The 26,883-nt window shown below is 44.3% G+C and overlaps 2 long non-coding RNA genes across 3 annotated transcripts; one reads left to right on the forward strand and one right to left on the reverse strand.

Annotated features, from left to right (window-relative positions):
• Positions 1-13,156: 13,156 nt before the first annotated feature.
• Positions 13,157-16,906, forward strand: LOC129604762 (uncharacterized). The gene is made up of 2 exons (XR_008695952.1): positions 13,157-16,103; positions 16,536-16,906. It is a non-coding gene; the product is annotated as an uncharacterized LOC129604762 (long non-coding RNA).
• Positions 16,907-16,925: 19 nt separating this feature from the next.
• On the reverse strand, positions 16,926-19,063 carry LOC129604761 (uncharacterized). Of its 2 annotated transcripts, none has more exons than XR_008695950.1 (3): positions 18,504-19,063; positions 17,456-17,557; positions 16,926-17,228 (listed from the first exon to the last, which is right to left on the reverse strand). It is a non-coding gene; the product is annotated as an uncharacterized LOC129604761 (long non-coding RNA). The 2 variants fall into 2 exon arrangements; XR_008695951.1 differs by having other exon boundaries at positions 18,166-19,063.
• Positions 19,064-26,883: the final 7,820 nt, after the last annotated feature.

The raw sequence follows: 26,883 nt of genomic DNA on the forward strand, positions 1-26,883 counted from the left end.
TACTGTGGTGTAAAAACTTGCTTTGTTTCAAAACTGGACCACTGACAGTGGATGTGCACTAGGTCAGAGTCCATCTAAAGACAAGAGTTCCCTATCAGTCAAGATGAAAGATAAAACTGCAAAATCATCTTAGACATCAAGACATGGTTTGTCTGCAGAGACGAGTTGAACTGGATCTCAGGGTTGAGAGGAATTGAAGGGTTGGTGCTGAGCTATGCAAGTTAGTACATGTATGTGCACAGGAACAACGCTTGGTGTGTGTGTGGGGAAGTGGAAAATGCTTTTTTTACGTGTGTGTGTGTGTGTGTGTGGTTTAGCTTTTTGTCAAAGTAGCAGATGTGTCTGTCACACTTTAACGTTTCAGTTTCAGTTGCAGTTCTCAGTTCTTCACTTCCTGTTCGTTTGCCAGGCCTCTGAATTGCTGGTCGATGCCATTAGTCATAGTCAACACTCGTATAGTTTATCTGCCATACTTCTCTCTCTTTCACTAGAAATGTTAATGTTTCCATGCCCCCCCCCCCCTTCTCTGCTGTAATCATCTGGACCAGCCACTTCAGGAAATCCCCACTCAGCTTTCTGTTCCCTTCACTAACTGCAAGAAACAAAACAGTGATTCTTTTTGAAATGTGTTCTCTGCCACTTGAAGGGAGGTAACACAAATGGCACATTATGTTCCCAAATGAACTGATCGTAGATGTCATGTTAGTCTCACCATTCTTTCTCTAACACAGCCTTCAGTCAAGTGTACAGTAGATTAGTGATTTATCATTAATGGAAGCAAAGCATCCACTCAGGTTTGCAATGATGTCTCACTTCCCCCATCTAGTGTTTAGGATTTGTAACTGCATTTCTTTGGACAGTTTTGTCTTTGGTTCCTTTCAGATGCTGCTGTGTAAAGTCCAAAAGTAAAAGTGATGAATCCATCCATCCATTATCTACCACCTTTCCCCCGTTCGGGTTGTGGGGGTCTGGAGCCTGTCCCAGCTTGCTGAGGGCGAGAGGTGGGGTTTATGACAGGGCCACACTGAGACAAACAGCCATTGTCACACCTACGGGTAATGGAGAGTAGCCAGTTAACCGAATGCATGTCTTCAGACTGTGGGAAGAAGCCGGGCTGCACACAAGCATTTATAAATACCAAATGTAACTTTACTAGAAGTACAATCTGGAGTGGAGGGTGAGAAGAATTCAGTAAATGCAGCAAAGCAGAAAAAGCTCCTGGTTCACACGAACAGTTAAAGAACTGTCACATTTGTAGAATCCTACTAAAAACATCTAATAATGCTTTTCTGCATTGTAATATAAAAGGTTATGACCAGGTGACACTGGTCATATTTAACATAACATACCAAAATAAACTAGTAATATCAATTAATGAAATTCACTATATTGCTGAAATTAATGAAAGTTTTGGAACTTTCTTTTTTATGAATGAAAATATATAGAGTAGAAAAATGGTCTCCACATCATGTAATTAGTAGCTTGCTTTTACTGCGTGTGGCCATCAGATGTTGCTGTTGCTTCCTTAATGGGCTGCCTTCTGGCCTTCACGTCCTCAGTTACAAACTTTTAACTTGTAGATATATCTACAGGTTGTGACTCTTGCAGTTACAAATTTTATAGACAACATATATTTAATTTTAACATAAAATTATAGTTTTCTAAACTTTCTCTAATTTAATCACAAATTGGATTTTCTTACATTGTGTTTGTTGCTTTACTTTTCAGTTTGACATTGAATGTTATCACACAGAAATATTGTTTTTTTTTTTTAAAGGAAGGCCAAGTAATTCAGTCAGAAGTGCAGAAATTCTGTAGATATGCATTCAGTGTACAATTTTCAAATGAGAGACTTTGCATATTATGCTGAGTGAAGTTTATTTATTCCTAATAAGCCAACAGTTTATTTGCATAATTTAGTTTTGTGCTACAGAGATACTGCTTCACTTTATTATTTGTGCACTAAGAGAAAACAACAACATGTATAAACATCAATGATCAACGTTGTCAATGGCTCTGGTACAGGCTCACTGCTCACACACACACACACACACACACTGGGAGGTAACCGGCTATTATGAGTCATCAGCAAAGCTCAATGTAAAAGCCTGACTTAGGCAGCCAGAGACAGACTGATTGAGAGAGACAGGCTGCGACAGATGGGTGAGGCAGTGGCGTCACCCATCTCATCCAGGATGAGAGGGGACGGGGAGAAGGAAAGCAACAGAGGCAGGGAACGAGAGGAGAAAACAGACAGAGAGATAGAAAGTGTCACGCAGGGGCGAGTTAAATGACATTAATGATGCGTTGGTGTGAAGTGGCTGAGAATCTCAAGTTTCCCACTTTCCCTGCTTGTTGCCATGGTTGCTGCTGCAGAGCCCAGCGCAGATAATGAAGTCAAGGTGTGTGTGTGACAGACAGAGTGGGGGACGCTGCTGTATCATATCACGGCTTCAAGAAGTGTGACCCGCTGCCATCAGGTCCCTCACGCGTTCCAGTGCTCCACGTCTTTGTGTTGGCTGGGACTTGTCCTGTCTGAATCACCGCTCTGTTTGAAGGAAACCCTCATGTCTCATGCAGTCTCAAACAGGTCAGGTTCAGGTAGAGTCTAATGAAGCTCCCCCCTCCATGTGTGCACAGGGCGTTGGAAGTCATCTCTGAGATGTCTGGGAAGTGTTTTACAACTGGAATCGTATTCGGTTCCTCCCCACAGTCATTCCTTCGATCTTCCATCGTGTCCACTTGTTTTACTGAATATAAAATAGCTTCTTAGTTTCAACTGTGTGCATGGTATGGACGTACTTCGGAGGCATATTTTATTGTGCGATTAAATAGGGTGAAAATGATGCTATCCTACTCTCTTATTTGTCTGTGGAGACAAATAATGGCGGTATGAATTAATGCCAGTTACCTTGGCAACCAATGGGCACAAGAGAAGAGACAGAAAGAATAAGCGATGGTGAGGTAAGAACAGCCAAAAGGAGAAATGCAGGGATCACGAACGTAAAAGATTCAAGCTGAGAGTGGTGCAGAAACGATAATGCTGAGATGCAGTAGCGTCAGGTGCTTGTCAGCGTGAAGGAGGGATGTGATGGATGCCTGAATGCTGCAGCAGGGACTTGGCTGGGATTCAGCTCTATATTAACTGATCCCTGGCTCCTCCTGCAGCCTGAAGTGAGGGTGAGAATGTCCAGTCCTCTTCATCTCTGGTCCTGCTTGGAAATCGCTGTATATGCAGCTAGGCTGTTGGCTGCACGAGGGGCTGAGGCGTCGACGCCCTCTTCTCTCCGCTTTAACGCGCTTGACATTAGCAGCTGGACAGCCGTGCTGTTCAGAGCTGCTGTCACACTGGTCAAACACAGGCTGTCGCTGATGCACTACAAATGCTCCAATCCTGATGTAAAAACATCAGGAAACACAGCAGTGACGGCAGCAGGTCCGGAATTCACCACGGCCCGTGTGTGTGTGTGTGTGCGTGTGCGTGTGCGTGTGCGTGTGCGTGTGCGTGTGCGTGTGTGTGTGTGTGTGTGTGTGTGTGTGTCTGTCTGTCTGTCTGTCTGTCTGTCTGTCTGTCTGTCTGTCTGTCTGTCTGTCTGTCAACCTGTCTGCCTGCCTGTCAACCTGTCTGCCTGCCTGTCAACCTGTCTGCCTGCCTGTCTGTCTGTTTGTCAACCTGTCTGCCTGCCTGCCTGTCTGTCTGCCTGTCTGTCTGTCTGGACTCTTCTGCATATGTAAGATGATACTGTCACTGTGACAGTGATGACTGTGGTTTAACTCTGATGGAACTGATGGTTGTTAGAAGTTCAGGTGGTTAAATGACTTTGTTGTCATTGCATCAGTTTGGATGTGTTTTCATGTTTGCCTGATGTGACTTTGTCCTAAACTAATCACGCGCACTGACATTTACACATTCATGTGTAGCGTGCTCACCATCAGGTCATTCCTTCCAGCTTCATCTCCTGTGCATGAGAACACCTTTTGCTCAGACAGCGCCATCAATTAGACTAATGCCACTGAGTTAAAGTGGGTTTCAGTCCTGCTCAGCCCACCTCGTGTTGAGCCTGTGGCATCTGGCCCATTACGCTCCCAGCTGTGTGTGTGTGTGTGTGTGTGTGTGTGTGTGTGTGTGTGTGTGTGTGTGTGTGTGTGTGTGTGTGTGTGTGTGTGTGTGTGTGTGTGTGTGTGTGTGTGTGTGTGTGTGACTGTGACTGTGTGTGACTGTGTATGTGAGAGTGTGACTGTGTATGTGAGAGTGTGACTTTGTATGTGAGAGTGTGACTTTGTATGTGAGAGTGTGACTTTGTGTGGCTGTGTGTGTGAGAGTGTGTGACTGTGTGTGTGAGAGTGTGTGACAGTGTGTGTGACTGTGTGTGTGACAGTGTGTGTGACTGTGTGTGTGTGTGTGAGACTGCGCGCGTGTGTGAGACTGCGCGCGTGTGTGTGACTGTGAGTGTGACTGTGTGTGTGTGAGAGTGGGACTGTGTTTGTGAGAGTGTGAATGTGTGTAACTGTGTGTGTGTGAGAGTGTGTGACAGTGTGTGTGACTGTGTGTGACAGTGTGTGTGACTGTGTGTGACAGTGTGTGTAACTGTGTGTGACAGTGTGTGTGACTGTGTGTGAGTGTGTGTGACAGTGTGTGACTGCGTGTGACTGTGTGTGTGATAGTGTGTGTGACAGTGTGTGACTGCGTGTGACTGTGTGTGTGATAGTGTGTGTGACTGTGTGTGACAGTGTGTGTGTGACTGCGTGTGACAGTGTGTGTGTGACTGCGTGTGTGTGTGAAAGTGTGACTGTGTGTGACTGTGTGTGTGTGTAAGTGCGTGTGTGTGACTGTGTGTGTGTGTGTGTGTGTGTGACTGCTGTGTGTGTGTGTGTGACTGCTGTGTGTATGTGTGACTGTGTGTGTATGTGTGACTGTGTGTGTGTGACTGCGTGTGTGTGTGTGTGTGTGTGAAACTGCGCGCGTGTGTGTGACTGTGAGTGTGACTGTGTGTGAGAGTGCGACTGTGTGTGTGAGAGTGTGACTGTGTGTGACTGTGTGTGTGAGTCTGTGTGTGTGTGTGTGTGACTGCTGTGTGTGTGTGTGTGACTGACTGTGTGTGTGAGAATGTGACTTTGTGTGACTGTGTGTGTGACAGTGCGTGTGAGTGTGTGTGACAGTGTGTGACTGTGTGTGTGTGTGACTGCGTGTGACTGTGTGTGTGTCTGCGTGTGTGTGACTGTGTGTGTGTGTGTGTGTGTGTGAGAGAGTGTGTGACTGTGTGTGCGACAGTGTGTGTGACTGTGTGTGACTGTGTGTGACAGTGTGTGTGAGTGTGTGTGACAGTGTGTGACTGCGTGTGACTGTGTGTGTGTGACTGCGTGTGACTGTGTGTGTGTGACTGCGTGTGACTGCGTGTGACTGCGTGTGTGTCTGCGTGTGTGTGTGACTGCGTGTGTGTTACTGCGTGTGTGTGACTATGTGTGACTGCGTGTGTGTGTGACTGTGTGTTACTGTGTGTGTGTGACTGCGTGTGTGTGTGTGACAGTGTGTGTGTGTGTGTGTGTGTGTGACTGCGTGTGTGACTGTGTGTGTGTGTGTGTGTGTGTGTGTGTGACTGCTGTGTGTGTGTGTGTGACTGCGTGTGTGACTGTGTGTGTGTGTGTTGTGTTTGTGTTTTTTTTTTTTTCTGCTTGTTTTTTTGTTTACTTCTTTGTTTTTGGTTGACTTCTTGTTTTGGTGTTTTTTTTCTGTGTGACTGTGTGTGTGTGTGTGTGAGACTGCGTGTGTGTGTGTGTGTGTGACTGCGTGTGTGTGTGACTGCGTGTGACTGCGTGTGTGTGTGTGACTGCGTGTGTGTGTGAGACTGTGAGTGTGACTGTGTGTGTGTGTGTGAGTGCGACTGTGTGACTGTGTGTGTGTGTGTGAGTGCGACTGTGTGACTGTGTGTGTGTGTGTGTGTGTGTGTGTGTGTGTGTGTGTGTGTGTGTGTGTGTGTGTGTGTGCACAGATGTCTTAAAAAATGCTTAGGCAGTAAACACAGACGCTTCATTAATCCACATACAGATGAGATGAAGTGATGGAAGTCATGAAATGGCATGAGATGGAAGTGTGTGTGAGAACACTACGGTTTTTAGGACTTTTACACTCAAATGAATTTGATTCCACTGCCCAGTTCTGCACCATAAACCAGCTTCAAGCACAAACAACCACAGGCCTGGTCTGTGTTCAGCTCCACTGCACTGCAGTAGCTATTGGGTACATGCTGAGCCACAGAACAGTGGGGCCACTGGATCAGCCCTATGAAGTAATGGGGAGGCACTGTAATGTTGGCACCTTGACTGTTGGAAGAGATGTGTGTCCAGACTCATCAACAACTACTGCTCTGATGAGTTCTTGCTAGGACGCATTGGCGCTGCGTTCTTCAGCCTTTGCGTGTAGCCATCCACCACACCAGTAAACTTGCTCCTCATGACGATAAGACGACAACTGGGAACCAGACTGGAGACAATGGCTCCAACCTGTGCGTGTGGGTGGATGCAGGGAGTTATTATGAAGCTACTGTGAGACCTGGATGAGTCACTCCGCTGGAACCTTTGTTTCATCTTTCTTTAACCTTACTTCTCTACTGCGTGACTATTACTCATGTCTCTCCCTAATTATTCATTGCTATACTTTCAGTATCAGAGATTTCAGTTCATGTAAGAAATCAAAGAAAAACAAGTGACTTCACATTCAGAAGCCCTCAGAGATGCAAGACAAAAGACACTGTTGCGGCATCCCAAAGGAGACTCTAGGACTCACTTGTTATTAATGATGCACTTCTCAAAGTTTATTCTCTAGTTGCTGTTTTGGCGAGAAACTCACTAAGGTTTCCAAACGGTGCAGTGGCCCACGTCACAGGAGACACGGATCAGTGGGTAAACAACTCAGTGAGATCTAGAAATGATCCTCCCCCAGTCTGAGTAATGGATCTGATGGCTGGTGTTGTCACCTTGGAAACGTGGCCGTTCTCTTCACAAGCTTCTGGTTTGGCCACAGATCCTCCGTCTCCCTCTGACTTCCTCCTGGGTCCGCCTCTGCCCTCCCTCCCTCCCCCCCTCCCCCTCTCTCCCAGCATGCTTTGCCCTGCGTGCCCTTACACTAATAAGCTCTTATCATTAATGTGGATAACAGCACATTGGATGGCGAGCTACTAAGCCCGACAGATTTGCTTCAAAGAACTCATTCAGGTGATAAGCGCAACAAGGAAAAATCCATCTGCTCCTTGAACCTCAGCCAAGATTCAGCAGCAGTCGAGCTCATCGCTTTCTTTTACCTGCAAATTAAAACTGGATAGGTTTCCATCCATTTAATCCATTTTTATCATACACTATCTAATTCAAATTTTGAAATGGAGCTGTGGCAAAGAATAGTGTCACTACTTCCGCAGTTTTCCTGCACCAGCCTAAATAAATAAATATAGTCTATCAGAGATTAGTCATTATGGATGAACAGGTGCGTACATACAGTATAAACTAAACAGTGGTTTACAGATTTATCACTAGTGATGGAATGTTTATAATTACACTACTGTTCAAAAGTTTGGGGTCACACAGATACCCACACAGTGATTTCCATGAAAAGTCACACTTTTATTAACACCACAACATGTAAAATCAATAGAAAATATAGACATTAAAAGGGTTAAAAACAAGGATTTGTATTTGAAATAATAATTTTTTCCTTCAAACTTCATTCTCGTCACAGAATCCTTCATTTGCAGCAATTACGGCATTGCAGACCTTTGACATTCTAGCTGTTCGTTTGCTGAGGTAATCTGGTAATCTCCTTCTAATGCCTTCTGGCGCAATGAGCAGACACCATTACAACACTGCGAGTGATAGTTGCTGGAAATGGGCTTCCATACACCTATATTGCATCAAAAACATTTTGCAGTTGCTATTTGCTGCTAAAACAGCCATTTACCATATTGTCAGTGTATACAGTGTATTTCTGAATAGTTTGAAGCTATCTTTATTGCAAAAAACAGTGCTTTGCTGTCAAAAATAGGACATTTCTAAGTGACCCCAAACTTTGGTACGTCTGAGCCAACAGTTGAATCCATATTAAAACAAATGTTATCTGTCCTGTTCAAGCACATCTAAAAGGCCATAATATATTCAATGGCGAGAGGCAACGCTTTCTGTCTGGGACAAAAGATGGTGATGCTGATGATGTTCTGCATCTCTTGTTCAACAATCTTCAGACATGTGTTTTAAAAGTCGAAGCTCTTAATACGACAATGTCCAGGCATTGTGTAGAATGACAAGTGCTGTTTTAAGCAAAGTGTAAAATTCTTCATTAAACGTTCTTTAATGTAAACTACAGGATTTTACCCTGGAGAACCAGGCCATGCGAAGTGCTAGCTTGAAACACCAGGAGCATTTGGGGTTCAGTGTCTTGCCCAAGGACATCTCGACATATGGAACATGGCGAACCGCCAATCTTGTGGTTAGAGGATGACCTCCCTACTGTACCAACCGCTCTATTGCCACTCTTTTTGCTGAAGTTTCCCCTCCCACCTGTAAACTATGTTCTCATTATGTGAACAAAGGGCTGAACTTGATGAGTAGGTGTGAACTCTCAAGCTCATCCTCCATCGTTACAGAGTCCTTCCTGTTGGACTTATGAAGTGGTCTTGATCTTCTTTGGAACAGATGAAAGGGCAGCATTATGAATGGAGACAGATTGTGTCTGAGGCCTCCTCTGATGAGAGAGGGTGCGTTAATTTGTACATGTAACGTTTCCTTCAGACGAGTGGCCCTTTTCATTCAGATGGAGATCAGTCTCCATTCATCCTTTCAGGTAGTGGCTGTTTGGTTTCACAGTACAGTTCTGAGCCTCTTCACTGCATTGGACTGCATAACTTGTGTTGCTCTGTTTTGGTGTCTGATCTTTTGAGTGAACACGTTTCTGAGTGTTTTAGTGGGTTTGAAATAAACAGCTATGCAGTAGTTCCCAAAACTCCTTTTGTGCTTTTCTGAAACACTGCTCACTGTGAGGAATGACCAGATTCTTCAGATCCTGGGTCTCAGGCAGTTCTGTTTTCCTTCTTCTGGACTGTGACGCTGCCTTGTTGAAGGCCCATCTGGGGCTGCAGGTCTTAAGGGCTGCCTTCAGATGCCTGTCTTCATTTCTCTCGGCTTTATTGGAAGTGGGGATGTTCTCTGCTCTGATGATTCAGGGTCCTAATGACTCCAAGTTTGTGTTGTAATGGGTGATGAGAGTCAAACAACAGGTATTGGCCAGTGTGAGTGGGGTTTCTCTAAATTTCTACTTTGTAAACTGCTGTTGTTCCCTCTGATGACTGCACAATCCACGAAGGCTAATGTGGTGTTTTTGTCTTCTCTGGTGAACATGACGTGCTGTCCACTGCATGTGGTCTGTAAAATGTGCTGAAAGTTGAGGGCAAATCATTGGTCCCAGCTCTTTGTTCACATAACGAGCCCATTGTTTACAGGCGGGAGAGGGATCCTTACTGAAGGATAAATATGTGGCCTTCAACCAACTGCCCTCAGACTGAAGAAGCTACTGGAAGGTGGTGAAATGTTTCCTAGGAAATAAGAAGTCCAGTTGACATGACTCAACCCTCACCAAACTTCACCTGACCGACCTCTGTTGAATTGTTTGGTGACTCTTGGTAAAGTTGAAGCTTCAGTTAGACAAAGTATAATTATTACTATTCTCACTCCCACGCTGTAGATGGCGCCATGGACAAAACAAAGCTGCTGCACACGACAGCTCCGTTTTGTGTGCTTTCCATCTCTCTGCCGTCCACGTGTGTGATGGATGTTACTTCACTAGAGTATGTGTATTTGTAACCAGCCTTCTTGATAAACTGCTCCACACATGACGAGCAGATACTTGGCTCTCTCTGGTGCCACTGGCAGCTCCCTCAGTGCTGCTGCACCGCTGCTCCAGAAGCCTTTTGGCTCTACATTTGTAAAGCATCTAATTCTTTTCTCTTTTGTGGAAACAACAAATAGGGATTTCAAGCGCATCAAATATTGACAAAGACAGAAAAAGAAGAGAAGGGAAGCGTCATTTATCTGACACAAAGCAAAGGATTGCATAGGGGATGCCATCTGTGTCTACAACTGTGACTGGGCTTTATTTAGCGCTGCTCCCTTCACTCTTCACAGCTGTGTGAGGCTGCAGAACTTTGCTGGCTGTGCAAAACTATTTACCTCCACTTGTTTGAGAGAATTCCTTTGCACTGTAGCCTCTCTAAACATTCCACTGTTTGTCCTGCTCTCATGCATTGGAGATGCCGGCCCAGAATCACGATCTTGCCTACAGCTCCGGAGCAAAGTCGGGGGGGTCTGGAGAGGTGGTCACTAGAGACGCAAAATCATGATCTCGTCTGGGGCGCCAACTCGGCCCTGAGGAGATGTATATGAAAACTAAGTTGGCAAGTGATCAGCAGCAGCTGGTGATGACAGAGTGTAGAATGGGCACCAAATTCAGAAATTGCAAGACTGCAAATGTCTTTTCAACAGTGAGGTTTCTATCCACTCCCATGCAAACGTTCCTTCTGTTTATACTGGCCATAAAAAGAAGAATGAAATTGCTCTGACTAAAAATACCCAGTCTTTGCTTTATTGTGGACATTTTATATGTATTGACATGTACAGTAAAATCCCAGTATCGGCAACTTGAAGCTTTTGAAGGTCATTGTCTCTTGTGCTTCTGCCTTCGTTGGCTCCCGCCACTGTTTCACTTGCATCTGTTCGTCACTCACGGTTTTGTATTTAACCATCTGCTCAGCTCCTGTTGGATCAGCAAGCCTACAAAACCACAGGCTGTCGAGCAATATGACCAAGGCAAGCTCAGAGAGTGTCTGTGGTTCTGACCCAGCCCAGCAGAGTCACCGCTATGTTTGCTCCCACCACATAGTGCTGTTTGCTCCCAGGAATTCAAGAGTTATGAACTTTTTAATGTTTTTATTGTCTTATTAAAAATGTACTAGTTTATGCACAGAAGCATGAGCAGGAACGTTCCAATATTTCACTAATTGTGACTTCATATTGAAAGGGTTCATATTTCTTGAACAGGATATTCCTTCCATTGCAGGGAATGAATGGCATGCACATAGCTTAAGCATAAAACAAAGTTAAAGTCTGACTGGCTAAAGGCTAAACAAGATTTAAATGCGGAAATACAGTTTGTGCTGGAAGCAACAGTGTCTCCATAAACTGAAAAGGCTGATTTACACTTGCAATTCAACCAAGTGAGGAGAAATCATGAGTCCATTGTTGAGTCCACGATGTGACGCTGCAAGTGTGTGAGCATGGAGAATAGACTGAACACTGGCCAAACTACTATCCCAGTAGAGACAATGAAGACTTTGGGGGTGAGTCATGGATTCTAATTATATTTTCATTTTGGGGCTGAAGGCGGCGCAACACACAAACAATTGATTTGTAGTGGATAGATTCTGCTGCTTTGATGCTGAGCATCTGTTATGAGAATTAGATTAATTTCATTTTCATCGTCAAACAGAAACACACATACAGTAAAAGAGTGAACACAGGAGCCCACGTTCAGTTAGAAAGACATAAATAAACACTGCTGCCAACAAAAACAACTTAACATTCAAGTCATTAAACTCTTGGCCAGAGGATGAAGAAATAATTTACCTCAGCTATTGACAGAGCTGGTGCTAGCTGGATTAACATACCTCATGGCTTTAAAATAAAAAAAAACTGTCACGCTGCCGCATTCAGAGGACTGGAGAAGAAACGGGAGCAGTACCAGATCTCCTTCCTGTTCAGGACATGGGAGGAACATTAAGTTAAATGATGATGATAGTGATTCTTATGCTAGTACTTTATGAGCAATATTATATATTGCTCATAAATATTTGGTTTTCCAGTCTTTAACCGTCATTTCTGCATTTCACTTGATTCAAAGGACTCGAGATCCAATCAGGAGAAGTTTTCTTCTATTCTCTTGTTTCTGCGTATCAGTTTGATCTGGACCCAGTTGGATCTGATTGGCCCTGATTTCATGTGGCAGCTGGTCACTGTGGTGGAAATTTCCCATAAAGAGGCAGATGAGAAAGTTGTCTTTTGTGGGATTTATTATAAAAATAATGGAAAAATAAAAATAATGGGGAAAGCAAATAAAAAGCATGGATGTTGATCGTGCACATCAACAAACCAACACCAGCTGGGGAGATCAGTGCACACACCACGAAGGTGTGATGCAAAGAGCCCACGATCCTCAAGTTGCTTCTGCCTTTAAACCTCTCTGTCCGACTACATTGGAACGTCTGTGTGGCCCAATCAGACTGATGCACCATCTTTTCCCTGTCGCCGTGTGTGGAGATGTTTACATTCTTACACCTGCATCAGTGGCGTCTGACTATCAGAGAGGACGGAGCACAGACAGACAGAGAGACACAACTCCCCAGCCTTGGGTTTGGGAGCTAGAGTCCAGAGTCTATCAGGCAGAGACAACCATTGAACAATGTAGGTGAAATGCCAAATACATAAAACAGAATTAAGACAAAACATAAGATATTAATTGCAGAACATAAGTCATAAATCTCCTTCTTCAACTGCTGCCTTATCGTGGTGGAGGAGTTTGTGTGTCCGAATGACCCCGGGAGCTATGTTGTCGGGGTCTAAATGCCCCTAGTAGGGTCTCCCAAGGCAAACAGGTCCTGGATGACGGGCCAGACTAAGAGCAATTCACAAACCCCCTATAGGGGGATCACACTTCTCAGCCTCCCTGGGAAAGTCTATGCCAGGGAACTATAGAGGAGAATTCGGCCGATAGTCGAACCTCGGATACAGGAGGAACAATGTGGTTTTCGGCCTGGTCGCGGAACGCTGGACCAGCTTTATAGCCTCAGCAGAGTGCTTGAGGGTTTGTGGGAGTTTGCCCAACCAGTCTACATGTGCTTTGTGGATCTGGAGAAGGCATTCAACTGCGTCCCTCGTGACATCCTGTGGGGGGTGCTCTGGCAGTATAGAGTCCAGGGCCCTTTGCTAAGGGCTGTTCGGTCTCTGTAAAACCGGAGCAGGAGCTTGGTTCGCATTGTCAGCAATAAGTCAGACCTGTTCCCGGTGCATGTTGGACTTTGGCAGGGCTGCCCTTTGTCACTGGTTCTGTTCATTATTTTTATGGACAGAATTTCTAGGCGCAGCCAGGGGCCGGAGGGGGTCTGGTTTGGGGACCACAGGACAGCATCTCTGCTTTTTGCAGATGATGTTGTCCTGTTGGCTTCATCGGGCCAGGACCTCCAGCGTGCGCTGGGGCAGTTTGCAGCTGAGTATGAAGCGGCTGGGATGAGAATCAGTTCCTCCAAATCTGAGGCCATGGTTCTCGATCGGAAAAAGGTGGTTTGCTCTCTCCAGGTTGGAGGAGAGTTCCTGCCCCAAGTGGAGGAGTTGAAGCATCTTGGGGTCTTGTCACGAGTGAGGGAAGGAGGGAGCGTGAGTTTGACAGACAGATTGGTGCGGCGGCTGCAGTAATGCGGTCGGTGTATCGGTCCGTCTTGGTGAAGAGGGAGCTGAGCCGAAAGGCAAAGCTCTCAATTTACCGGTCAATCTACATTCCTACCCTCACCTATGGTCATGAGCTTTGGGTCATGACCTAAAGGGCAAGGTCACGGATATAAGCGACCGAAATGAGCTTTTATTCTTTTTTTGCACGTAAAAAAAGGTTAGGGGAAAAGTTGGAATTCATTTGTTCCTGTTGACATGAATGGAAGCCTGTCACGTTTGAACGTATGTTCTCTCTAAGATGAGCACACACACTTTTTCTTACACTATGAATCCTGTGGTGACCAGTGGTCAATGCTACCACTGTACATTTGTAAAGAACTAATTTTACTAATCTGATTATAATGCAGAGGTTTGGACTAAAACTAAAATGTTGCTCTTGAGATTTAGCTTCTAGCTAAAAACAAACTGACTAGTTGTAGTGAGGTCACACACTCTATTCTCTGACATCATCTCTTCGGGTCACATGACCAAGCAAAATATCAGATTTACTGAGCCTGAGTGTGTGAGCCTAGTCTTTAGTGGAGTCTCAACTTTCTGGAGTTCCACCTCCTCCTTCCTCTTCACTGCATCTGTGATGTTGATCCATGTGAAGGTTGAAGTACAATCAGCAGCTCATCCGTGTGTGGGGAAGCGCTGACGCATGCTGCTGAACGGCGGTGGGCTACATAACTTTGGGGGATTAAAACCACAGAACAATCAGAGGCTCGTTTTCACTCTGGCTCACTGCTACATGACAGGACAAAACAAAACCACAGAGCAATATGTGAGAGACAAAGCAGACACGGGGCTCTGGCTCAGCCATTTAATCACTGGGAGGCAGGGCCGTTCAATTACACATCCATCCAACTGGGCAACGGGAGCGCAGCAGGTAATCACCAAAACAAATGGATGCGTTAAGAAACTAATAATCTGCCTCTTCTTTGATTCTTTTTTAATGTGGTCTCATCTGACAGAGTCAATAAAACAGTGGCAATATTTCCTTCTCATTTTTACTGTAAAAACACAGATTTAGTTACATCTCAGTGGACAAAACCAACATGGCTTCCAGGCCTGTTGCCTTCGGCTTATTGTTGTGAAAGTCCTGTAAATATTAGCAGTCACAGATTGTTCCATACGCTAAAGTAGATCCTTACTATTCAATAAAGGATGAGGCGTGTCCTTATGCTGATCTAACGGATCATACATTCACGTGGAGTATGATACGGAGCTGAAAAAGGTGAATATGGTATAATTAAAACAAGTGGAAATGCTGGATTTGACCTCAAATAAGGAATAATTCATGGCTTGTTTTGACTCAATGAGTCACAGGGGCCATGGCTCAGCAAGGAAATCATGCTGTGCTCAGGATGATCATTTCATTATGGGGTGTAAAATTGATTTCAGGAAGATTTGGAGATGCATCAGTAAAGAAGATTTAGGGAATCATTTCCTCTAATGAAGCAGCTTTGCCACAACACTGGACGTATTTTAAACTGGTCTATATGCACAAGAATGTTAACGGAAGTCAAACCTGGAGGAGAAACCTGTTCCAGTCCTCAGCCCCTTCCTGCCCTTTGTTTGCCTCTGTTCCTGCCCTTGACTCTGGCCACACCTCCTCCCTATCTTCCCATCTGCCGCCTGCAACCTGCACTGACTGACTCGTTCCACTGGCCTGTGCCTTCTACATTCTACCTGCTACATCGTCAGTGTTGTCAGACCATATCACACGTTCCTCCAGTCTTGTGAGCCAGCGTTCCTTGCCAGTAGTGCTTTGTCCTCCCAGTCCCAGTGTTTTAGTCTTTGAATATGGCAGTGTTTTTGGTTGTTTTGTTCTGTTAAACATTTTGCCAGTGTGCCTGTCCTTGGGCCCTCAACCTTTTCAGAAGCATGCAGCTTCAGTGAGCATCCAGCTGGTGCCTCACTGATGTCAGGGATCATTTATTATTCCTTCTGCTTTATTTGTAGCCTCCTACTGTTACATATTGAGGCAAACTGAACTTGAACTGCGCTGACCATGAGCAGGGAAACATCAAACGGTCAAATCTAGATTGGAGGACCCAAATGCAACGACCCAGGGATAAAAAAATAGATACAAATAGTTTATTTAAAGCTCCCTGATCATACAGCTTTTCACTCTAAAGAATATTGGACTTTAATGTCTCAGTAAGGTCTCTGTAAATTTTCATCCCATAAAACCCTGTAGATCGTCCACACTGCCCCTGTCAATATGTGGTTCTCACTCTCCATCAGCAAACGCTGTGTTTTCTGGGCGTGTCGCAAGCGAAGCTGCTCACCACACCTCTGTGCGGAAGCGCATACCTTTTTTGTTGTTGTTGTTTTTTGGCTCCATGGATACGAGCCACCGCACGGTTAGGATACTATAGGTGGCAGTAGTGCGACGTTGAGAATACAATCCACCGCAATCCTCCACAGAAGAAGACGACCCACTACAGAACTGCACGACGTTAGCCAGCCAGCTAGTTCGTAGCGTAGTAGAACCATACGTCTACGATCCCGAATCTGACCCTGAAGCTGAAGAGGAGGCTGTTGAAGTCGCCACATTTCGGCTGATGCAAGATGTCTCATTGGTAATGTCGCATTTACTGCAATTTAATTGATTTATGTAATTTGCAAAGTGACTAGCGGTTGCTAATGCTTATGCTAAATGGCGTGTGCAGCTTCAATATTCACAACACGACTTACCTGGAAAACTCTCGTTAATAGATAACACTACTTTAGCTCACGTTATACAAATAAATAAGTTTGAGAGCATAGCTGAAATAATATAAATACATTTTACATTTACACATTTCACTGTTTTTGTCTTACTTGGGCTGCTGCTCTGACGTAATTTTATTTAAAAATGTGCATTAATATTTAGAGCAATCACTGCATGACCTACCTGGGAACAAAAAGCATTGGTTCAAATTATATATTGACCTAAAGTATTTTTACTGCTTTTAATTATGTTTTTTGTCATTCTTGTTAAATCTGACAGTAATATGTCTCTGTATCTGAAGTTGTTACAGGTATCTAATCTACAGAGGCTAGTGGGCTGGTGCTGAGGATTCCTAGGGTGAAGAATCCGAGTTGCCATCTCTTCATGCTTGGGTTGTAGATGAAGGCAGAGTTTCCTGATGGATAAAACACTAAAACACTCATTGTATGATGGATGTAAACCACCTGTGGAATAACTCCTTTACCATTTGAGTAAAAATGTGTTTTTTGTGAGTGCAATACTCAAAGATTTTTTTTATTTTTTATTTATATATAATTTATATGCTTTTTATTTATGGCCGCTTCAACTTTATAGCTTACCATATTAGAAAGAGAAAAAACATGTCATTTCAATACCATGATTTCCTGAATAAAAGTGTTTTCCCTTCAGAAACAGAGTTCAGTGAAATACATAATAGTTAAAGACAACTTTATTGTAAACCAAAAAAATGCACCACTACTCCAAAGCTAGAACAAACTGTTACCTTCACACTCCAATGTGCAATGTATAGGTTACTGAGTTAATTAAGAAGTCTGGGGGTTTGAGGTCAGAAGCTTTTGCAGGGCCTTGCAGACGAAATGCATGAAAGTAGGGTAAACAGGGAGATGTGGTGATCCTTGTTCTCATCACTATTTGGAAGACTGAGCGGAAGCAGTCCTCTACCAGATGGAAGCTGTGGCTGTCCTCACCATCACCTCATCGAAACAAAAAGGTACTGCAATCAGAATTGTAGATTAGTGAAATGTTCATTATTATGTAGGTCAAAACCTTCTCTAATGTAAGAACACACAATACCAGAAAAAAAATTAAACCAAACAAGAGGACAGGCCTGTCTGTGCTAACAGATAAACAGTTGTTACAATTCAAATATAAAATCTAAACAGTATATACCAATTAAAATCTATTACCTATCTTATTGTTGGTACATACAAACTTACATACCTTTACTCCTGAGCTGGGCAGCAGATGTCCGTGTACCAACAGTCTGCAGTGATTTCTCTGTTTGACAGCCTCCTTGCATGTGGGTAACTGGGATGTGCCTCCCTACAGTATAGAAAAGACTGTTACATTTACTGTAAATTGTATTGGTCCTACAAATATAATGGCTATGGTACAAGCTATAGGTAACTGACCAGATAAGCAGCAGGTATTGTAGAGATGTGACTAATTAGCAACTAAGCTTGAAACACAACACAGTAATCATTCCAACTAATCATGTTAGAATTTGATAGAACAATGACATAACCCCAAATCACAAGTTGATTTAGGCTGGACAGGACGGGGTAATATCTACCGCGTTCATCTGCAGGTTCTTTTTGTAGCGATCGACCAGCTGTAGCTCTAAAGTGCAACGGCCTAAAGGCATACTAACGGCTAACGTAACACAAACAGCAGCACGTCAACAGGACAAAAGCTCGATCCACCGCTTCCTGCCTGTCACCGATCGAAGGCCCATCGCTATTAGCTGTTCCCCACACAGGTGTGTGATTGCACCAACTCAGAGTAGCACATTTGAAAGGGACAACGGCTCGGTTGACTCACTGTAGCCGTTAGCGACGCTAGCGATTAGCTTGTCTCACATGTGGGTTACTGCATTTTAAACAGACCCAACTAACATATTTAGATATCACAAGTATCAAGCACAAACTTACTACAGCGAGCTAGATCCACCGCTTCCTGTCTGTCACCGCTGGAAGGGCGATAACGATCAGCTGTTCCCCGCAGGTGTATGTGATTACAGAAAAAGGACAGACGCTAGACCCACCGCTCCCTGCCCGTAGCCGCTCGATGCCGTTAGTCATTAGCTTTTCTCCACACAGGTGTGTGGCTGCAGGAGCCCACATGAGCACATTTGAAGGGGACAAAGGCTCGGTCGAATGGCTGTAGCCGTTAGCATAGCTAGCTAGTAACTTGCCCCACACATAGGTTACTACATTTAAACGGACAAACTAACATTTTAAAACATTATAAATATCAAGCATGTACTTACTTCAGTGAGTGGATGACGGACTTTAGGAATAGATCCTTTTTTTTCCAACAGGAGCCGTGAAACAAATCCAGCATTGTACGCACCCTCGTTTGAAATGCACATACGTATAGGCAGTGTTTCTGGCACCGGTCCGTTAAAAATAAAAGTGACCCACAAATCCTCACTTGTTGATCCCTTGTTAAAGTGAATAGACTTTGGTGTTGGTTAGAACACCCAAGAACCGAACTATTTCTATGGGAGGACTTGGGCGCTGCCGTGCTGGTCTGTTCACGGTGAGTGAGAGGGGGGAAATGGCGGAAGTCCAGTTTTGGTTCGGGATCATTGTGGGGGTGGTGGTTCAGGATTTGCAGGGAGAACTTTCAACCAGTGTGACGACACATGGGACACGGTCTCAGAGTAGGTCGTGGTCTGTTTTCATTGGGTGAGAAAATTTACGTTTTCAAAATGTGAAAAAAGCAGGAAATGCATTTCTACCGTGCTCAGTGTGTGTATATGTGACCCATAGAGTCATAGGGACGCTCCAAAATGTCTAAAAAGTGGATTTTGCATGATATGAGCCCTTTAATAACTAAAGTAACACAAAGGTTGATAAACTCAAAGCGCTGCCTAAGCACGATAAGACACTGTAATGTATTTGTGACAAGTCCAAACTGTGATTAAAGACTACAACTACATTTTGACAAGTCGCAATTCCAATAAAAATATCTTTATTAGTCAGACATCAATGCCGTGTGAACGGCTCTTCTCCAAAGCTGGACAGGTGTTGAGAAGGTGATTAAAGTCTAGGAGGTGACATCAAACACACAAGACTAAAACTCAAAGCGCCCCCAGCAGGCCGGAGGAGCGAACCGTAACAGCTACTAGTGTTTGTTTCAGGCTTTAATTCTCTTTTCAGCAGACTGTGACTTGAGCAGTCTGTCTTTCGTCTAGTTCATAGACACTAGAACAGACAAATGTTTCTGTGTGTATGTTGTTTAACAAAGAAACAAACACTTACAATTCATACCACTTAGTCTTAAACCACAACAAGAAAAAAAAACAACTTTGACTTTCTGGTACTTTTGGAGGGGAATGTACAGTAGAATGAAAAACATATAACCACAATCTGTATTTACTGGGTGTTTTGAAGTGCAAAAGAATAAAACTAAGTCCTAAAGCAATCAAGAATTCTATCAAGCACTCACAAAATGAATGTTCTTCACCAGGCCAAGAAATTTACATGTTTATTTGTACAACATTAAATGTATTAGGATCCAGGATGCAGGGTTTATAGGTGTCTTAATTAGCATAGCTAACAGCTAAATGAGGTTGACAGGAACACCTACTGTCATTAGGGTCCAAACCTGATGACTCAGCGGTGAATCAGCATCTGGTCGTGTTCAGCCCAGAAGGCTAGAAGCAAAAAAGCAACAATACAATAATCCAACAACAACATTCTGCTTCCAACATTAATGGTGTTACTTGGGTTATTATATTGTTGAATCAAACATTTATGCATTACATTTTGTTTCCGGCTAAACTCTATTAAGGCTTCATATTTAAATAAGTCTGACAGACAGTGACTTCATTTGCGTGTTCTAGGCTTTGTCAGAATGATTTCAACAAAAACGGAGTAAATGAAAAGTTGCTTTTGTTGCTTGGTCAATAAAATGTTTCTAGAGCTACATTTTCTCCCTTCAAAGGCCAGACAGAAAATCCAATACGTGCTCTTCAGTGAAGCTCTAAGTGCCTTTTACCTAAAAATGTCCTTGTTTTCCTCTCTCTAAAAGAAAAAGAGGTGGCGTGTCTGCATTTTACACTCTTTATCTATAAACTCACAAGTGGTTTGAAGCTCCATCTCATTATTAATCTGATTCTCATTCATTTCTTTTTACAGGACACTTTTGTTGACAGCTGACCGTCTGACTCCTTTAACACCTTTCATCTTTAAAAATCTGTTAGGATTCTCACATGTGGAACCACAAACATGTCTAGTTTTTACCGCAGCAGGTTGTGGGAAATTTTGTGTTGTCATGAGATGCTGTGCCTCTGGCTGAGGGTTGTTCCTGGGGGGTCATCAAGCATTTGGTTATCAAATGCTGGGGGTTTCACCATAGTGACAGGTCTTGTGTCCTCAGCCCTACAGTGGTTACTTTGTACATAGTAAGATGTGCCTTACGTCTTAGATGTATTTGTGATCCACTCCGTGTCGACATGAGAGTAAACTTTGAGATGCGTTATCACACTGATGATCTCCGGTTGATTTCTTTATAAGAAGATTTCCACAGCAAGGTGCAAAAGCTCAACACATATCAACAAGCTGCTGTGTTTGTCTACATATGGATGCCTCAAGCTGCTGCAGGAGTTTGCATGAAAGTCACCACCAATCATAGGAAACAGTCCACTCTGACCTCTTACCGTTTGCATTTTGACTTTTGACCTGGTGCAAACTCTGTCCGCCTTAATCAAAAATCACACACACACTTTTGGACACATTGCTGACACTAGCTTACAGGAAACAACACAAGCAGAGAGGCAGCTCAGCTAAATCATCTGGATTAATGGAGGTTCTTCAACTGAGTGGAAGCATCGTGACAGAGATGAGCTGAGCTCTGTATTCAATAAAAATATTTGTGAATTGATGAAACTTGATGAGTTTAATAAAATGCGGATATTTTGATTGAAACCCTACGTTTCTCCTCCAAATATAAGGTTATTGAGATGGTGTTTGCTGGGAAAGGTGTGGCAGGTGTGTAAATGTTACTGACTTCAAAGTGGTTGTTGTCGAACATTTAATTTCATTCAGACATTTCTAACATTTGTAAAGGGGTTAATAGATGATGTGTTCTGCTTTTGTGGTGCCTAAATTTAACACTTGATTATTGTCCCTCTAATGTTGTGCCCTCTCTCTCCATTACTGTATGGGCCAAAATGAACACAAATGTCTTAATGTACCTAGGACAACTGCAGGTTTTCGTCCACCACTTCATTTACAAAAAGAACCCATTTCTACGGCCCAAACTGATCTGCAGCCCATTGCAAACCATTTGATGAGGAGTTGATTGGTCACATTTACACTTCCTCTGTTTGTGCCTTGACTTGGGTTTAGGGTCAGGAGAGTGTGGCCTGATGAGGTCGGCACCAGGAGCTGTTGTCTTATTAACAGTCCATCTGGGTAATTCTCCAACTGTTTGCCAAGGAGGGGCTTTTGGTCTGCCTCCATCATGTTACATGTTACCTTTTCCACTTTTCTGTCCATCTACTGACTACCTTCAGTATCCCTAATATCCCTAGTGTTGATTTTGACAAACCAGGTAAAGCGGCATGGTCAATTTATCGTTAATTAGCGTTTATTTATTTAACACCTTACTGTATCAAAATTTACTTTGACTCATTGTTCTGAGTCACCCGCAGGCTGAGTATATGTTGTGGCTTCCATCCATCCATTTTCTACCACTTAATCCTATATGCGGGGTCGCAGGGGTGCTGGAGCCTAACCCAGCTGGCTATGGGCGAGAGGCAGGGTACCTGGACAGGTCGCCAGCCCATCACAGGCAGACAGCCAAACACAGACAGACAACCATTCACACACACCTACGGGCAATGGAGAGAAGAGATCAACCTACTTTACATTACAGGGAAAATGTCAGATACAGGTAGTGAGTTAGCGAAGGAGAAGGACAGACTACCACGATTAACTTAATTTAACTACATTAAGGTAAGAGATAAGATACGATAAGTAAATAGTTCCACAGTGGGGAAATTGCCTCACACAACAGCAAGTACAGATTTAGAGAATACAGCAACAGAACAGTTTGTGTTGGCACAGTAGGTCATTAGGAGGGTTATTACACAGTAATGAAAATAAGTAAGTAAGTCTTGTACCTGTTTGCATAAATGTTGCACAGCAAATTATGTAGTAGGACGTGTTCAAAAGTTCTGATTGTACAGTCTGACAGCAGCAGGTAGGAAGGATCTACAATATCTCTCCTTCACACAGCGAGGCTGCATCAGTCTGCTACTGAAGCTGCTCTCCAGAGCAGACAGTGAGTCCTCCAGTGGGTGAGAGACCTGGTCCATGATGGATGTCAGTTTAGCCAGGACCCTTCTCTCACCCACCTCCTGCACCGTGTCCAGAGTGCAGCCCAGGACAGAGCTGGACTTTCTGATGATCCTGTCCAGTCTCTTCCTGTCCCTCGCTGTGATGCTGCTGCCCCAGCAGACCACACCGTACAGGATGGCTGATGCCACCACAGAGTCATAGAAGGTCTTCAGGAGTGGCCCCTTCACTCCAAAAGACCGCAGTCTCCTCAGCAGGTAGAGTCTGCTCTGACCCTTCCTGTACAGTGCAAACTGTCTTTTACTATTTATTGATACACCACACATTAACACAGCAGCCTCCAAACTAATGTTTTTGTTGACAAACACAATAGTAGATGTTTAATGATAAACTAGATGTTTAATGATGATGTAAACAAATGCTTTATGAAGTGCTTATGTTGTGCTATTAAATGATAAATAGTAGAAGGTTAAATAAGTACGAAAATGTTATGGATTCAGCATTTTGGTCATGTGTGTGCTTGGTTTCCAGTTGTTGTGGAAATCTTCTTATAAAGAAATCAACCGGAGATCATCAGTGTGATAAACCATCTCAAAGTTTACTCTCATGTCGACACGGAGTGGATCACAATTGCATCTAAGACGTAAGGCACATCTCACTATGTACAAAGTATCCACTGAAGGACTGAGGACACAAGACCTGTATTTATACCCTGTTACAAACCCCCACATGAGCTGTTGACTGGTCTTTGATATACATGAGTGCAGTAAACCCTTTACTTCCTTTAACAATGTTCCCGTGGTCACTACAGTGAAACCCCACCATTTGATAACCAAATGCTTGATGACCCCCCAGGAACAACCCTCAGCCAGAGGCACAGCATCTCATGACAAACACAAAATTTCCCACATTCCTCCCTTTTTGACACTAAGTGTCAAACATACAAGCAAGGGAAATTATTGTCAACATTTGAAGTTATTGTCCATTTGCTGTCTGTCTCCCTTTTAAGTCCTTGATATTCTGTTGGCGCTCGTCCACATTCATAGAAGGAAACATGGTTTCCCTACTCACAGAAGATTCCTTAAACCTGTTCTGTTTAAGGAGTTTCCGATGTTGCTCTTCTGTTGATTCCATCTTTGTTGTCCTTCGTTTTTTCTTTTTTATGTTGATTTGTTTCGCAATCTGAAGACATTCAAACAGTTGAAGTTGATGTTCCACTGAATCTTCCACAATCAGCAATTCCCTAGCAGAAGCATAGTTGATGACGCTTTCATCAAATTTCTAGTCATCCGTTGTCCAAAACAGTAGGTCAGGTCAGCTCCTGCTTTCAGGGGGAGAATCATTAAGGGAAGCTTAAAAGTATAAAACTATAAGCAGTTACACCCTGCACATAAATGACATCATCAATGACACAAAGTAGTAGCAGCTAATGCTGATAAAAGTTAGTTAGATGTTAGTGTTAGTGTTAGTAAGTGTTAGTATTAGAAAAATAGAAATAGAAGAACGGTTTCTTACAGTGTGAAAACAGGAAACATTTCATAAAATTGAAAACATGTTCAAAGTAAAAGCAAAAACTGTTCGAAAGGCTATTGTGGAATAGTCTCAGTAACCATGTTGTTACTGTAGTCAAACATTATACAAATGTAAAGCAGAAAGTATCATAGGCTTCACTGTGAGGTCTTACTATGGCTCCTATGACAATTATATAACACAGAATCATTTTAGATGTTTGTTTGTGAAAATAATAAAACAGTAGCTGATGCATTTTTAAGGAATTTGAATAAAATGAACATCAATAAACAATAGACTCCTGTTTAGTTCAAAACCAATCATTTTGAAGGATCTAATCATTCACCTTTTCAAACCTTAGCTTTGGAGGTTACAGCTGTTAAATAGTTCCTGGTAAATAGTACCTTAAGGCTTTTATGTATTTTATTTTATGTTTTACTGATTGATAATTTGGCTTCTTATACTTGCATTTGTGTCATTGGTCACAAATTTTAAGATTTAATTTAATTTGAATGTATTTTTAATCCAGTTTTGATTGTCATCTAGAAACCAACGCTATCATTCTCAGAAGAAATTGTCTAGGTTAACATCAATGATATTCAGACTCTTTCAACTCTTAATATTGGATGAGAAATCAGAACCACTTTCAAAACACAAAAAATGTAAAAATCACAAACAAATATTTAGACCTCCTCCCTTTTGATACATGGATTTAACCCATGAGTCAATCGTGCTAAAAAGAAAAGAGATGTTAGCATGTGTACCTGGATTAACCCAGGTTCACCCTTCATCAAAACCTGATTTCACAAAGATGATATGGATTGAAAGTGACAAGGACAGAAATGATTGTATACTGTGGTCCTTCAGACATCTGTATAAAGCATCTCATTAGAAAAACTCATTTTACTGCAGATAATCTAAGATTAAAAACAAAAAAAGCATATAAAACAATCAAAAAATCCCCAAACAAGCAAAAACAAAACCATATACTCTATGTACAATGAATTCAGTAACACCTTCTATAACTCTTAGGAAGAAACAAAATAAAAATCAAGCTCACGCTGGGGGCATGAGCTGGAGCTTGAGCTTGGCATGGCTGAGGTGAGGCGTGAGCTGGAGCTGGGGCTTGGCGTGGCTGAGCTAAGGCTAGGGCGGGAGTTGCTGCAACCAGAGACGCAGGAGACGCTGCAGCCAGAGACGCTGGGACCAGTGATGCAGCCAGAGATGCTGGGGCCAGCGATGCAGGCTTAGACGCTGGGGCCAGTGATGCAGGCTTAGACGCAGGAACGGGTGCAGGCTTAGACGAGGGAACGGATGCAGGCTCTGACGGGGGTTCAATGAAACCCAGGGCCTCGCGCAGTGCAGGCTTTCGAGCAATGAGCAGGGCGGCTTCACGGAAGTGATGCTCCTTGGTCACCGGGTCGGTCACTGCCTCGGCGGAGTTCAAATAGTGTGCAAACAGGAACAGGACTGGAGGGGCGCATTGGGCACGGATCCGCTGGAAGATGCTGTCCGGGATGCCTGCGATGGAGGTGGGTATGCCGTCTGATGGGACGAGAGTGCCCTCTGCTGGCGGAGGGGACCGCTTGATTCCAGTGACCGAGGCTTCGGGAGCCTGGACAGGAGAATCCGGCTGTCGTCGACGCCGTCTGGACCTCCGACGACTAGCTGTGGGCTTCACCTCCTCAACCGCCAGGGCTGAAGCAGGAGCTGGGGCCACGGAGCGGACGGAATTGGACTGGGGAACTATGGCGGTAGCGTGGGCACGGACTTGGGCCGATGAGCTGCTGTCTGGAACGGGAGCTGGATCTGCCTGAGCGGCGTCTGGAGCAGGGACTGGATCTGCCTGAGTGGCAACAGGGGAGTGAGCTTGGCTCGACTGAGTGGCGACAGGAACGTGAGCTTGGCTCGACTGAGCGGCGACAGGAACGTGAGCTCGGCTCGACTGAGCGGCGACAGGAACGTGAGCTCGGCTCGACTGAGCGGCGACAGGAACGTGAGCTCGGCTCGACTGAGCGGCGACAGGAACGTGAGCTCGGCTCGACTGAGCGGCGACAGGAACGTGAGCTCGGCTCGACTGAGCGGCGACAGGAACGTGAGCTTGGCTCGACTGAGCGGCGACAGGAACATGAGCTCGGCTCGACTGAGCAGCGACAGGAACGTGAGCTTGGTTCGACTGAGCAGCGACAGGAACGTGAGCTTGGCTCGACTGAGCGGCGACAGGAACGTGAGCTTGGCTTGACTGAGCGGTGACAGGAACTCTCCGGTGAAGCAGGAACAGCTGATGAGACGCTGGCGGGCGCCGCGCGCAGAGCGTGTGCCAAATCCCTCCGCACTGCCTGGAGCCTCTTAAAAAGCGTCTGCACTCCCGGGTAGTCAAGCCACCAAAATTCCTCCTCCAAGATGCCAATAGCCTGCTTTATGGTGCGGAGCCGGACCTTCAGACTGGGGGCTTCCGCATAATCCTTCGCAAGCTCTTTGAAGCACCAGCGGAGGTCCTCCGGCAGACTCGAGCAGGTAAAAACCATCACGACTGTCCTTGTACACAAAAACAAAATCAACAACTGACCTTAGAACAGATGCAGGACGCCGGCTGGGTCCGAGTCTGGCCAGATTGTACTGTCACGGCGCTCTAGGTAGCGGACCCACATGCACAGCGGAGACAAGGCTCAGTGACAAAAGGGTTTAATAGTTCTCGTGGTCAGACAGGCAAAGGCCGGTACACAGAAGAGGCAGTTACGGTACAGGCAAGGATCTGGCAATCGGTGGTCAAAGAACAGGCTCGGGTCGAATACAACGCAATCCGGAAACTCCAGCAACGGTACAGACGAG

Source organism: Betta splendens, chromosome 10, assembly GCF_900634795.4.
Source record: "Betta splendens chromosome 10, fBetSpl5.4, whole genome shotgun sequence".
Classification (NCBI taxonomy): domain Eukaryota; kingdom Metazoa; phylum Chordata; class Actinopteri; order Anabantiformes; family Osphronemidae; genus Betta; species Betta splendens.